The sequence below is a fragment of the Terrapene carolina genome, unplaced genomic scaffold (genome assembly GCF_002925995.2).
Source record: "Terrapene carolina triunguis isolate 2854851 unplaced genomic scaffold, T_m_triunguis-2.0 Scaffold88, whole genome shotgun sequence".
NCBI classification, from domain to species: Eukaryota; Metazoa; Chordata; order Testudines; family Emydidae; genus Terrapene; species Terrapene triunguis.
In genome coordinates, this window is record NW_020664439.1 from 22,618,388 (window position 1) to 22,633,961 (window position 15,574).

Below are 15,574 nucleotides of genomic sequence, written 5' to 3' on the forward strand. Positions count from 1 at the left end.
GTTCCATAGCCTCCTCACCCAGACGCCCAAGAACACGGTGGGGGGGCCTCCGGCCACCCAGTCACTCCACCCCAGATGATTGCCCAAGCATCAGAAGGCTGGCCTTCAATAAGAGTGAAAATTTTAAACTGCAGTGTGTCCTTTTCCTTCCCTCCTCCCCCACCCATCCCGGGCTACCTTGGCAATTATCCCCCTAGTTGTGTGATGAATTAATAAAGAATGCATGAATGTGAAGTAACAATGACTTTATTGCCTCTGCAAGCGGTGCTCGAAGGGGGGAGGGGAGGGTGGGGTGGTTGGTTTACAGGGAAGTAGAGTGAAACGGGTTGGGGGGGCAGAGGGTTCATCAAGGAGAAACAAAGTTTCACACCGTAGCCTGGCCAGTCACAAAACTCGTTTTCAAAGCTTCTCTGATGCGCATCGCGCCCTGCTGTGCTCTTCTAACCGCCCTGGTGTCTGGCTGCACGTAATCAGCGGCCAGGCGATTTGCCTCAACCTCCCACCCCACCATAAATGTCTCCCCCTTACTCTCACAGATATTGTGGAGCGCACAGCAAGCAGCAATAACAATGGGGATATTCTTTTCGCTGAGGTCTGAGCGAGTCAGTAAGCTGCGCCAGCGCGCTTTTAAACGTCCAAATGCACATTCCACCACCATTCGGCACTTGCTCAGCCTGTAGTTGAACAGGTCCTGACTCCTGTCCAGGCTGCCTGTGTACGGCTTCATGAGCCATGGCATTAAGGGGTAGACTGGGTCCCCAAGGATCACGATAGGCATTTCAACATCCCCAACGGTTATTTTCTGGTCCGGGAAGAAAGTCCCTTCCTCCAGCTTTCGAAACAGACCAGAGTGCCTGAAGACGCGAGCATCATGTACCTTTCCCAGCCATCCCACGTTGATGTTGGTGAAACGTCCCTTGTGATCCACAAGTGCTTGCAGCAGCATTGAAAAGTACCCCTTGCGGTTTATGTACTCGGTGGCTTGGTGCTCCGGTGCCAAGATAGGGATATGGGTTCTGTCTATCGCCCCACCACAGTTTGGGAATCCCATTGCAGCAAAGCCATCCACTATGGCCTGCATGTTTCCCAGAGTCACTACTCTTGATATCACCAGGTCTTTCATTGCCCTGGCAACTTGGATCACAGCAGCCCCCACAGTAGATTTGCCCACTCCAAATTGATTCCCGACTGACCGGTAGCTGTCTGGCGTTGCAAGCTTCCACAGGGCTATCGCCACTCGCTTCTCAACTGTGAGGGCTGCTCTCATCCTGGTATTCTGGCGCTTCAGGGCAGGGGAAAGCAAGTCACAAAGTTCCATGAAAGTGCCCTTACGCATGCAAAAGTTTCGCAGCCACTGGGAATCGTCCCACACCTGCAGCATGATGTGGTCCCACCAGTCTGTGCTTGTTTCCCGGGCCCAAAATCGGCATTCCACGGCATGAACCTGCCCCAGTAACACCATGATTTGCATATTGCTGGGGCCTGTGCCTTGTGAGAGGTCTATGTCCATGTCAATTTCCTCATCACTCTCATCACCGCGCTGCAATCGCCTCCTCGGCTGGTCCTCGTTTTGCTTTGGCATGTCCTGGCTCTGCATATACTCCAGGACAATGCGTGTGGTGTTCATAGTGCTCATAATTGCCGCGGTGATCTGAGCGGGCTCCATGATCCCAGTGCTATGGCGTCTGGTCTGAAAAAAGGCGCGAAACTAGTATCTGACGGACGGAGGGAAGGAGGGAGGGGCGAGTGACGACATGGCGTACAGGTACAGGGAATTAAAATCAACAAAGGTGGCTGTGCATCAGGGAGAAACACAAACAACTGTCACACAGAATGGCCCCCCCCAAAGATTGAACTCAAAACCCTGGGTTTAGCAGGCAGTTGATTTGATGGAGGGAGGGGGAAGCAAATGAATACAGAACAAATCTATTTTTTACATCTTAAGCTGACAGACGACGGTGCAGCATGACTGATAGCCCTCGGCATCTTCTGGGTGCTTGGCAGAAAATACTGGGCGCTTGGCAGAAAATAGCATACTACGACTGATAGCCATCATCGTCGAGACAGTTCGATAGGACTGAGCATGTCTGCCCAGGTGCCCATGATTGACAGCCACTGCAGTACGATGACGACGGATACCAGTCGTAATATACCATCTTCTACCAAAAGGCAAGGGGCTGCTGTTGTGTGCAATGCAGCCCCACGTCTGCCAGCACCCAGATCGCCGATGAAGGCTACCAGTCATACTGCACCGTCTACTGCCAAAAGGCAATTAGCTGCTGCTGTGTAGCAATGCAGTACCACGTCTGCCGGCACCCAGAGGACATATGGTGACGGTGAGCTGAGCTGAGCTGAGCGGGCTCCATGCTTGGCGTGGTATGTTGTCTGCACTGGTAACCCAGGTAAAAAGGCGCGAATCGATTGTCTGCTGTTGCTCTGACGGAGGGGGAGGTGCCTGACGACATGTACCCAGAACCCCCCGCGACACTGTTTTGCGTCATTCAGGCATTGGGATCTCAACCCAGAATTCCAATGGGTGGCGGAGACTGCGGGAACTGTGGGATAGCTATCCACAGTGCAACGCTCCAGAAGTTGACGCTAGCCTCGGTACTGTGGACGCGGTCCGCCAACTTAATGCACTTAGAGCATTTTATGTGGGGACACACACAATCGGCTGTATACAACCAATTTCTATAAAACCGGCTTCTATAAATTCGACCTAATTTCGTAGTGTAGACATACCGAAAGACATAGGATTTTTAGAGGAATATGCACAGTAGCAAATGAGGCACAGACAAGGTGTATTTTAAATCTCAGAGTTTAAAAGAAATGGGGGGGGGAATGACCATTCTGCATAGCAGGTGCAAGCTTTGCTACCTTGTCTTCTAAGAGGATGGTTCATGACACTCTTTTCTCTTAGTCTTCCCTTACTCCCCTCTCATCTCTCTCTCTCTCTCTCTCACTAGAGCTTGTCAGAAAATGATGGGGGTCTTCCATGAACAATCTCAATTTTGTTAAAAGAAATGTTTTGACAAAAAGTCAAATTTTTCCATGGAAAGCAGACGCTTTTTGTGAAAAACGATATAGTTGAAAACCAAATTTTCCATTGAAAAACAATTTCAATGGAAATTCTTTGAGCAGCTCTACCTCTTATCAAAACTTCTCCATGATCTTTATAAAAATTTGACATGCACCTGCAATTGACTTGGGTTTAAGGGCCCCATCACCTAACCAAATGTATAAATATTCCTATTCCCAATTACATCAGAAACTTAATTTGCTCCTCTGATCCGTGCACATGCCATTATGGTTCACTGTTCACTTTGAATGCATTCTTGAAAAATTAGGCCTCTGTGACTGATAATGTGTGGTGCCTCTCTGCCTAGCTGGATTCTGCTCACTAAGGGCTATATATTAGGTTAGTCTATCCAAAGTGCCCCTATTGATATCAATGGGAATCCTGAAAACAGACAAGTCATTTGCTATAGGGGACAATTATGTAAAATTTCATCTGGGCGGTGTTTCAAAGAAACACAAATTTCTCCATCTTCTCCAGCCTTACATGAATTCCTGTAGCATGTATCCTGGTCATGCTAGTACTGTTCTACAGAACAGTTTTAGTATTCATCATGCCTTAGTTATACAAAATTAATAAATCTGAGTGCCAGAATGTACATATTGTCTATAAAGCCACTCGTCTACTTGGAGGATGAATGGAGACATTCATGTGCTCACTGACTTTCTTCTCTGACACAATATCCCTCTGTTGCCATGTTTCTGTAAACAAGCGGTAGATATGACAATTTCCTTTAACCAAAACAAATATATTTTTTCTGTCAAAACGAATTTTGTTCCCTAATCTCCAAGAGTTACAGTGCTATTCCTTCAGAGTGCTATCCTGGACTGAGCAGGGATCCTCCCTTTTAAGGACCCACCCATCTCCAGGCTTGACAGATCTCACGGGTGCATTGGCCTGGGGCTGATTATGCCAGAGAAGCACTGCAACACCTTGACTGGGGTGGGGATTTGCCCCACTGTGCAGGGGTAATATTCAAACTCATCTCTGCTCTTTACCCTTATTTAAATGCATTTCAGGGTCTGATAATTGTTCCCTCATTTAAGATTGCTGCACAGACCGCTAATATGGCTAAGCATCATCCCAAACTCGTCTCTCGCATCCATGTTGGAACAGCTTTTGAACCGCGCCCTATGTACCTTCTCAGGGTATGGAGGCTTTGTCTGATTTAAAATGCTTTTGTATTGAGACACAGGTCACTGACTGAATGAAAAGGTAAATAAAAGCCAATTGTTTTCAACCAACCAACCAACCAACCATCAAATGATGCCGTGCTACTCCAAAGTATTTTTGAGCAGGAGGGATGATAGCTTGGACATATGACAGTGAAGGCAGAGAGTGAAAATTAAGAGAAAATGGTGGGGACAGGAACATGAAGCATTTCCCTCTTTCTCCCTTTCAAAGTTAATTGACAAATCTGACCAGGTCCTGGAACCCAAAACTTCCTTTAAAGTATTTTACAGCTATACCTAGAATTGAGTGGTTATAGCCTTTCAATGGAGCTGACTACTTTACTATAGGTTCGAACGTTACTATCTATAGGAGGCTTCTTACAAAAATTAACATGTTTCAAATTAATTAATTGGTGTGTTTTTGTACGGTCTGTAAATATAAAAGAGCCCAGAGTGTATGGAATTACTTTACTGCTCATAAAGAGTATTGTGTGTTGGCAGGGCCAGTGGCAGGAGAACAGGAAGAAGGGCCACAGTGCAGATTTTTATTGTGGGCCCCTCTCTCAAATTTTAAGGAGTGTAACATTTACTTATACACATCAAGCACACCATGCAGGGAGGCTTGGAGCTGACTCTGGTCAGATGTGAATAACTGGAGAAACCCCCCACCTCCAACTGGCAACTGGGGGAGAGGGGCAGTGAGCTGAGACACAACTCAGAAAACACATAGCCCCCACACAGGCCCATGGGGGGCAGAGGATAAAGTGGTGGCGGAGATGGAGTTTGGGGGCAGAAGCGGATGAAGGCCAGGGTCAGGGTATGAGAGGATATGAATACCAGGATGTTGCCCAGCTGTGGGATGGGAGGTATATTGGGCTGCCAGTTGGTACTTACCCAAGAACATGACACCAACCGTTACCTCCTGGCTCCTGTCCCACGGGACTGGCTGGGCTCAACTACCCATTTGAGGTGTTGTGACCTTAGGGAGGGCCAACCAGGCCAAATTTGAGAGAGTGGCACTAAGACCCATGAGTAAGGCTATGTTGATGTCACGGAATCCCTGACTTCCACAGACCTCCCCGACATTCCCTGCTTCAGCCCCCAGGGCTGCTGGACTCTGGAGCTGGCAGCCAGCGGGGCCCCGGCAGGGTTCCAGCGACAGCAGCGACAGGTGGCCCCCTGCAAGGGTCCAGTGACAGATGACAGATTTCTGAGGGGGCCCGCCTCAGAGTTCCAGCGACGAGAGACAGCCTCGCTGGAGGGCTGGGAGGGGCGGATGCCTTGGGCAAGCAGCTGGGGGTGTCCCGTTTTCTCTTTGGGAAATATGGTCACCCTGCAGCTCCCAGCGGGGGAGCCTGCAGCTTCCAGCTGCTGCAGGCAGAGAGAGAACCCAACAGCTCCCAGGCACCATGGTGGCGGGGGAAACCAGGGAGCTGCAGCAGCAAAAGTCACAGACAGGTCACAGCTTTCATGAATTTTTGTTTATTGCCCGTGACCTGTCCATGACGTTTACTAAAAATAGCCATGACAAAATCTTAGCCTGACATGTCGCAATGCCACTCACACAAATTCGACTCGGCCAGCTCCCCCAATCAGGGGCTAGCCAGGTCAAACCAAAGTGGCGCTGTGAGGAATGGAGGGGAGCCTAAAGGCAATACAGAGACCGGGCTGGCTAGCCTGCAATTATTGGGGGTGCTCAAGTGAGACTTCCTCCACCCAATGCCCTGACAATCCATGTTACAAGGGGTGTCTCCCATGGCTCACCAGCCAATGCAATAAAGATAGACCATGATCCCTTCCTGCATCACATTTCTGGCAGCAGCATTCAGGGGAGATCTAGCTCTCCAAACCTTGCAGAGGTTTTGAAGTAAATGTTCCTCTCTTTTGCCTTTGCCCCAGGGAGGGAAACATAGGGGCCATATGTGTAAAGTCAATACCTGAGCATTAATTTTTCTTTAACCTGAAACCACATTTTGTGCATTACAGTATCTAGTATATTGTGAAGTACGTAGATGGAAATAATGAAGGACCCAAAGGAGCAAGGCTCCAGCCATCTATTTGTGTCCCTGTAATCAACTTCAAAATGAAATCTAATCTTCTCTGTCTGAAGAAAAAAGAACAGGAGTACTTGTGGCGCCTTAGAGATTAACAAATTTATTTCAGCATAAGCTTTCGTGGGCTACAGCTCACTTCTTCAGATGCATAGAGTGGAAAACACAGACAGAAGATAGAAGATAGAAACCTGTCTGAGGAAAGACTCCTAAGACATTTGTTCAGCTTCCCAGCAAAGAACACACTGATGTTCTGAAGTACCCTGTACATCACACCCAGCTCCCCCCCAATGTAAAACAGAATGATACTTCTTTCTTAAAAAACAAAAACAAAAAACCCTCTTATGGTTTTCTCATACAAACCAATACCAAACTGCAGCATTTTCCAATAATTCTTTGAAGAGAAAACTGAACAGTAAAAGTGCATGGAGTCCTGAGTACAAAACTACTTTCTTATGTGGCCTTATGCTGCACAATGCCTTATGATACCACAATGATGAGCAAAACACAACAATTAAACATACTGTATACGTCTGGTTTAAGACACAGGGATGTAATTGGCCACATAATTCACGTTTAAAAGAGACAAACAGGTGTAATTCAAAACCACACTATAATTTGTATATAGAAAAGAAAAAGAAAGCCATTGGCCAACTCCCATTAGCCCAGTGGCAGACAAATTAGGCTAGACCTAAACCACATGATTAATCCATTTGTTCTTTGTCATGGGGTGAAACAGAGCCTGTACATGACAGAGCCTCTCTGAGGCATTTACCACTGCCCTCCTCTTTTCAACTAAACTAGGGTTTAGATGATTAATGAGATCAAGAAAACAAGAAGTTGTTCAAAAAGTTATGGAGGCACATTTTGCTGGCTTAATAAAGCTCAGATCTTTTCAGTGACTCAAAGTGAAAGCATTTAATTTTTCTAAAATGAATCTCTCCCTCTCTCTCTTTCTAAACTCAGAATGAAGTTGCAAAGGAAGCAGTGGATGCTTTATCAAGTCTCTATTGCACAAAATATAAATATGGACAAATAGCCCAGATAATCTGTATGTTGTTTTCTATTTTTCTTTAGTTGTACAGTACTAAGTTGAGATTTTACTACGAATAACAAACTTATACCCTAAATATCTACTTACAGTACAAATTTATCCATCAGCAAATCTCACAATATAGTGAGATGAATCTTTACTGTCTGTTATTGTCATTCATTTGTATTAAGGCAACATCCTGAGGTCCCCCTCAAGCTAGTAAATGATAGTCCCTAGCCTTCCAAACCAATGCCCTGATTCTGCTAACACTTAAAGAACTCTGTGCAACCTAATTCTAGCATCTCCTAAATTCTGAATGCTTGACTTTGAAACCTCATTAATATTTTCAATATAGTTCATGTGTTATTTCCTAGGTTTTTAAAAAAGCAAACTTAAACAGAAATTCCATCATGTGCAATCCTATGGAGAACCACGAGGTCCTCAGTCGGGTTGAAATCTTTAGATCCATAGCATGTATCTCTGCCTCTTGAGCTAATAGAGTAACTGATAGCAGTCATAGGTTGTCATGTTTTATGTGAACCAATCACTAGAAGTGAGTTTCACAGATATTTGCTAACAGCAGAGGAAAGGTGAGAGTCAGGATTCTTGAGGTCCATTCCAGTCTCTAGAAGGGAGTGTGTTCTGGTGGGCATCAACCTTTCTGCCCATTCCTCTAAAGTTTGACCCCCATCTGCCTCATCTCCTCCAACTTGTCTCTGTCATAGACCTGTCTTTTCCCCACCCCTGTATCCTTGTCCCATTCTCCTCATCTAGCCAGTACGAATCACCAAACCTTAGGCTTCCCAGCCCAGTCCTAATCTCAGCTCTCTAGGAACCTTGACTCAGTCCCAGTCTACCCTCCCAATCCTCAGTCAAAGTATCCTTGCACCAACTCCCAGCCTCCTTGCCCAGCCATTCATCCTCTAATTCATGGCTCTATCCACAAAGTCCCTTGTAAATTATTATAGTTTCATTTTCTGCCAAACGTGTTTTTCCTGGTATGCATACAAGACACTTATTACACCTGCACTTCTGACGATCTCAGTCTTTACAAACATTAATGAAATAATCCTCTGAAAACCACTGTGAGGTAGGTGAGTGTTATTACCTCCATTTTAAAATGATGGAAACGAAACACAAAAAGATTAAGTGACTTCCCCAAGGTCACACAATGAATTTGTGGGACAGATGGAAAGAGAAACGAGATTTCCTGCCTCCTAGTCCAGGGCTTAACCACCAGAACTTCCTCTCTAATCATTTGCTTTGTGATATTTCTCTTTCACATAATCTTTGCTATCTCTGTCTTACGGACCCTGCTGCTGGTTCATCTGTAGACTAGTCTTATGATCAGAGCATTAAATATGCCTATGAGCTTTGAGTTCCATGACAAGGGGAAATATGGTTTTCTTCTCCTTGAATCTCAAATAAAGTCAACCTGTAAAGAAACTATGCAGGCAGACAAGTATATTGCCAATTATATCCTCAGCTATGCTTTATGAAGGCTTTCTATTATTATTACATACTAAAGCTATTCCCTTTCCTTGCCATTACAAATTTCTTTCTTTCTGAAACTATTGCATATCAAATACGATAGCAGGTTAAAAAATAGTATCCTTTACTTGATTTTTATGGCTCCTTTTATATTTTATACAAGCAGAAAGAGATAACTAGAGAGTACATATCAAGTGCTGAAAATTTAGTGCTTCGTATATTCCAGTTCCAGTACATCTCAAATCAGAAATCTGAGGCATTTTTTTCCTTTAAAATATTCATGTACATAACACTCAACACCAGCTTTTTTTATACGTTCAGGGTCTGTTTCTCTTCTCTGATTGGTTTTTTGACAGCTTAATCCCACTGTAAATTTACTCTTGATTTGTCCTGGTGTAACTGAGGTGGGAGGCAGACCCCACTCCAAACCTAAACTAGAAACAGAGGAAATTAAAATTAGAAATAAGTTATAACATTTAATCGTATTTTCTTTTCCCTTTTTGTTTTCATGCTGCTTCTGCCAATTCTTCAGTATTTTTTAAAATGTGATCATTAAATGATTACGTAAGTTGTCTGAATAGTAACTGTGCTATTTTATATAGATTTCAAACAGCTATTCTTATGTTTATTCTCCTAAAAATGGAAATACTGTTCATGGAGCTGAAAGTTGCCTTTAAAAGTCCTAAACAGAACATTTCCAATTCTAATAGAGCTAGACTTTCTAATGACAAAGATGTTTTATACTTTGCTCTGCTCCTCTGAATGTGCTTCTCTGAATCATGTTTGAAGAGTTACAATATAATCCTTATAAATGAAATGTAGCTTTATGTAGTTTAAAAGGAAGACTGATAGAAAAATGTTTTATGTTTAGCTTTGGTCACCATTATTCCTTTCGCACTTTCCAGTTGTAAGTTGTGCTGTCATGGACAATAGCTGTGGGGACAATATACTCTGCAATAAAAAACTGCTTTTAAAATAATCAGCGTGTTCAGTTTTTCTTACCAATTTTTTGTAAGTCCACATGAGGTGAACTTATATCACATTTCTTTCAAATAAGTCAGACATTAAAGAAAATTCACACTGAGACAGTGAAAGAGCTAGATCCTGACCTCCCTCACACTGACATTAATCTGGAGTAAATCAGTGGAGCTCTATCAATATACCTGTGCAACATATCAAATTCTTTGGGGCAGATACTTTCTTAATAGTTTTCCAGACACTTGTACTAAACAGACTCAAAGTAGTAATCATAGCCTTTTAAAAAATTATTATGAGCCAAGTGACGGCTGACTCAGTATGGGTGTGCAGTGAGCAAAGGACTCAGGAGCCAGTCCTTCCCCTAGCACTTGTGCACAGAAGTCAGCCACAACAGAGCTACCTGCATTCTCTGAATGTAAGGATGAGGCCTCTGTTATTGCAAGCACTGCTGAGTGCCCTAGAGGGTGCGACACAGGAGACTGTTGTCCCCTCCCGCTGCAGAAAGGGATGGCTTGTGGCTGGAAATGCACAAGTTACACTTTTTGTAAAAATAGAGCAAAGTCCACTAGTTATACTGGGTTAATTACTATGATATCTGATGCCCTGATATGCTCCTGGCATCCCCATGCATAAAGCCTCCAGCTATCACCACTCATGTGGTGCACCTTCACTCCCTTCCGAGTGGCTCTGGCTACTGGAAATGATTTATTTTCTTTTAAATCCTGGAGCCCTGGAAGACTCTCTTCTAAGAAACGATGATTAAACTAACAGTCAAGTTATTTGTATCCATTGCCATGTCTCTGACACAAGATACCAGTCAATCTCAGTGTGTTTTAGCCCTGGTCTACATTACGAGTTTAGGTCGAATTTAGCAGCGTTAGATTGATTTAACCCTGCACCCGTCCACACGACGAAGCCATTTTTGTCAACTTAAAGGGCTCTTAAAATCGATTTCTGTAGTCCTCCCGATGAGGGGATTAGCGCTGAAATCGACCCTGCTGGGTCGAATTTGGGGTAGTGTGGACGCAATTCGACAGCATTGGCCTCCAGGAGCTATCCCACAGTACTCCATTGTGACCGCTCTGGACAGCACTCTCAACTCAGATGCACTGGGCAGGTAGACAGGAAAAGCCCTGCGAACTTTTGAATTTCATTTCCTGTTTGGCCAGCATAGCGAGCTGATCAGCACAGGTGGCCATGGAGTCCCAGAATCGCAAAAGAGCTCCAGCATGGACCGAACTGGAGATACTGCCTCTGATTGCTGTATAGGGAGACGAATCCGTGCTATCTGAACTCCGTTCCAAAAGACGAAATGCTGGAATATTTGAAAAAATCTCCAAGGGCATGAAGGACAAAGGTTATAACAGGGTCCCGCAGGAGTGCCATGTGAAGCCTACCAAAGAACCAGAGAGGCAAACAGCCGCTCCGGGTCAGAGCCCCAGACATGCTGCTTCTATGATGAGCTGCATGCCATTCTAGGGGGTGCCCCTACAACTACCCCACCCCATGTTTCCCTCCTCCTCCACCCTTCCCGGGCTACCTTGGCAGTTATTCCCCCATTTGTGTGACGAATTAATAAAGAATGCATGAATTTGAAACAACAATGACTTTATTGCCTCTGCAAGAAGAGATCAAAGGGGGAGGGGAGAGTGGTTGGCTTACAGGGAAGTAGAGTGAACCAAGGGGGCGGGTTTTCATCAAGGGGAAACAAACAGAACTTTCACACCGTAGCCTGGCCAGTCATAAAACTGGTTTTCAAAGCTTCTCTAATGCATGGCGCGCCCTGCTGTGCGCTTGTAACCGCCCTGATGTCTGGCTGCACATAATCAGCGGCCAGGCAATTTGCCTCAACCTCCCACCCCGCCATAAACGTCTCCCCCTTACTCTCACAGATATTGTGGAGCACACAGCAAGCAGTAATAACGATGGGAATATTGGTTTCGCTGAGGTCTAACCGAGTCAGTAAACTGCGCCAGCGAGCTTTTAAACGTCCAAAGGCACATTCTACCACCATTATGCACTTGCTCAGCCTATTGTTGAACTTCTCCTTACTACTGTCCAGGTTTCATGAGCCATGGGAGCAAGGGGTAGGCTGGGGTAGGTGCGACTGTGCGGTGCTGCTGACTGGGAGAGCAGCCTGAGGCAGAAGCCTCCAGCTGGCATGATATTCCAGGCAGGACTGAATCTCCATTAGACGAAACTTAAAGAAGAGAATGACCTGGAATCATTCCCATTTTTTTCCAGGCATCACCGACCGACCTCACCGAGGTCGGCCAGGAGCACCCACGGGACGACGTCGACGGCTAGCAGTTGTATTGTACTGTCTGCTGTCCACAAGGCAAGGCAAGGCAAGGCAAGGCAAGGGGATGCTGCTGTGTAGCATAGAATCATAGAATCATAGAATATCAGGGTTGGAAGGGACCTCAGGAGGTCATCTAGTCCAACCCCCTGCTCAAAGCAGGACCAATTCCCAACTAAATCATCCCAGCCAGGGCTTTGTCAAGCCGGGCCTTAAAAACCTCCAAAGAAGGAGACTCCACCACCTCCCTACGTAACGCATTCCAGTGCTTCACCACCCTCCTAGTGAAAAAGTTTTTCCTAATATCCAACCTAGACCTCCCCCACTGCAACTTGAGACCATTGCTCCTTGTTCTGTCATCTGCCACCACTGAGAACAGCCGAGCTCCATCCTCTTTGGAACCCCCCCTCAGGTAGTTGAAAGCAGCTATCAAATCCCCCCTCATTCTTCTCTTCTGGAGACTAAACAATCCCAGTTCCCTCAGCCTCTCCTCATAAGTCATGTGCTCCAGACCCCTAATCATTTTTGTTGCCCTCCGCTGGACTCTTTCCAATTTTTCCACATCCTTCTTGTAGTGTGGGGCCCAAAACTGGACACAGTATTCCAGATGAGGCCTCACCAATGTCGAATAAAGGGGAACGATCACGTTCCTCGATCTGCTGGCAATGCCCCTACTTATACAGCCCAAAATGCCATTAGCCTTCTTGGCAACAAGAGCATACTGTTGACTCATATCCAGCTTCTCGTCCACTGTGACCCCTAGGTCCTTTTCTGCAGAACTGCTACCCAGCCATTCGGTCCCTAGTCTGTAGCAGTGCATGGGATTCTTCTGTCCTAAGTGCAGGACTCTGCACTTGTCCTTGTTGAACCTCATCAGGTTTTTTTTGGCCCAATCCTCTAATTTGTCTAGGTCCCTCTGTATCCGATCCCTACCCTCTAGTGTATCTACCACACCTCCCAGTTTAGTGTCATCTGCAAACTTGCTGAGAGTGCAGTCCACACCATCCTCCAGATCATTAATAAAGATATTAAACAAAACCGGCCCCAGGACCGACCCTTGGGGCACTCCGCTTGAAACCGGCTGCCAACTAGACATGGAGCCATTGATCACTACCCGTTGAGCCCGACGATCTAGCCAGCTTTCTATCCACCTTACAGTCCATTCATCCAGCCCATACTTCTTTAACTTGGCGGCAAGAATACTGTGGGAGACCGTATCAAAAGCTTTGCTAAAGTCAAGGAATAACACATCCACTGCTTTCCCCTCATCCACAGATCCAGTTATCTCATCATAGAAGGCAATTAGGTTAGTCAAGCATGACTTGCCCTTGGTGAATCCATGCTGACTGTTCCTGATCACTTTCCTCTCCTCTAAGTGTTTCATAATTGATTCCTTGAGGACCTGCTCCATGATTTTTCCAGGGACTGAGGTGAGGCTGACTGGCCTGTAGTTCCCCGGATCCTCCTTCTTCCCTTTTTTAAAGATGGGCACTACATTAGCCTTTTTCCAGTCATCCGGGACCTCCCCCAATCGCCATGAGTTTTCAAAAATAATAATGCCAGCAGCACCCAGGAGACATACGGTGAGTGAGTTGAGCTGGCTCCATGCTTGCCTTGGTATGTCGTCTGCACAGGTAACCCAGGAAAAAAGTCGAGAAACGATTTTTTGCCGTTGGTTTCACATGGGAAGGCCTGACTACATGTACCCTGAACCACCTGTGACAATGTTTTTGCCCCATCAGACATTGGGAGCTCAACCCAGAATTCCAATGGGCGGTGGAGACTGCAGGAACTGTGGGATAGCTACCACAGTGCAACGCTCCAAAAGTCGACACTAGCCTCGGTACTGTGGACTTAATGCACTTAGTGGGGACACACACAATCAACTGTATCAAATCGATTTCTAAAAAATCAACTTCTATTAAATCGACCTAATTTCGTAGTGTAGACATACCCTTAGTGTCAAATGTGTACTTCTCACACAGAACGTTCCAAAGTGTAAGTTGCTTCGAGTACAGCTGGGAAAAGGATATGTCACTATTCACACAGATGATGAAAAATAGAATGACTAACTCATACATATCCATGTTCATAAGGAAGAAACACAATGTCGCTGATTCTGATCTCATACCAGATTTATCCCTTTAATTTCAGTGGAGATGTGAGAGCAGATTCAGACCCACTATTACCAGGAATTCTTAAGACCCCTCCAGTAATGTTTTATAAAAGTCCTCATTGATGACCATTTTCATCCAGAGTCTGGATTAGTGATAGGCAGACAGATTCCTCCATTCTGCCTGCCCTCTCCTAAGGTAAAGGCTCTTTTTGTCTTTCCCCCTGCCACTGAGCAACATTCAGCCCTAGTGATCTTTTGTTATGACTTATACTGTTCCTAACAGCTTATCTTTGACATTTCCCCCCAGAGGGATATTGATTCCCTCCCAATAAAAACCCCCAATCACTTTTTGGTAAATTTATTCTACTCAGCCTCCCTGCCTCACCTCTATGGGACACAATTCAGGAGCAAGGGATGCTGTGTCACATGCGCCCAAGAATTTCCCCAGCATGTCAGCTGCAGCCATCTCCTCAGAATACTGTCAGAACCTGGATTCATTATTACAAGATCTGTTTCACTTTCTCATCTCCAGCATCCCTAAGAAATCTTGGAGTCTTGAAGACTTATTTCCAGAACGGCTACTATACACTAGCAAATCTTGTGTAATTCACAGTAGGTCTTCTGCTGGTTATGTCAGATGAGAGAATTCCTCAGGCAATTGAATGTAAGAGTGTGCATCATATGCATGGAATGCTACTGCATGATGCTCATCAGAAATATTCTTTGGTTGCTATGGAGCCTCCATCTGTTTATAAATTTAAAGAAAAATGGGGATTCAGTATTCCTTTGTATGAGAAAGACTTAAAAGAGCTTAACAAGGTTTTTTGGGGGGGGATAAGAGAGAACATAGCATAAGGTTTCTCTACAGTCAGTACTGTACCTCTCATGCTGTTCTTTCTTCCTGAGAGAGAAGAGAGACTGTTTCATCTACAGTTCACGTCAGGAACTGCTAGGTAGAAATAGGTCAGAGTAGATAAACTCAGCAGCTGTTTATATCCATAAGTGACAAAATATTACCCATTTTCATAGGCTGTATAACTACGTTTGAATGACTAGGACTTGGAACTTAACTCTAATGCCTGAAAAATACCAACAGAAGCTGAGAAATAAAAAGAGACAGATATACTGAAGGCAAGGCAATTAACACAGTTCCCCATCTATTTATGCACCTCCTAGAATGTCCACAGTTTCTACAGGATGATAATCAGAGCAATAATAAGAGCTAATACACCTCTACCTCGATATAACGCTGTCCTAGGGAGCCAAAAAATATTACCGCGTTATATCGAACTTGCTTTGATCCTCCGGAGTGCGCCCCCCCCCCCCCCCCCCCCCCCCCCCCCCCCCCCCCCCCCCCC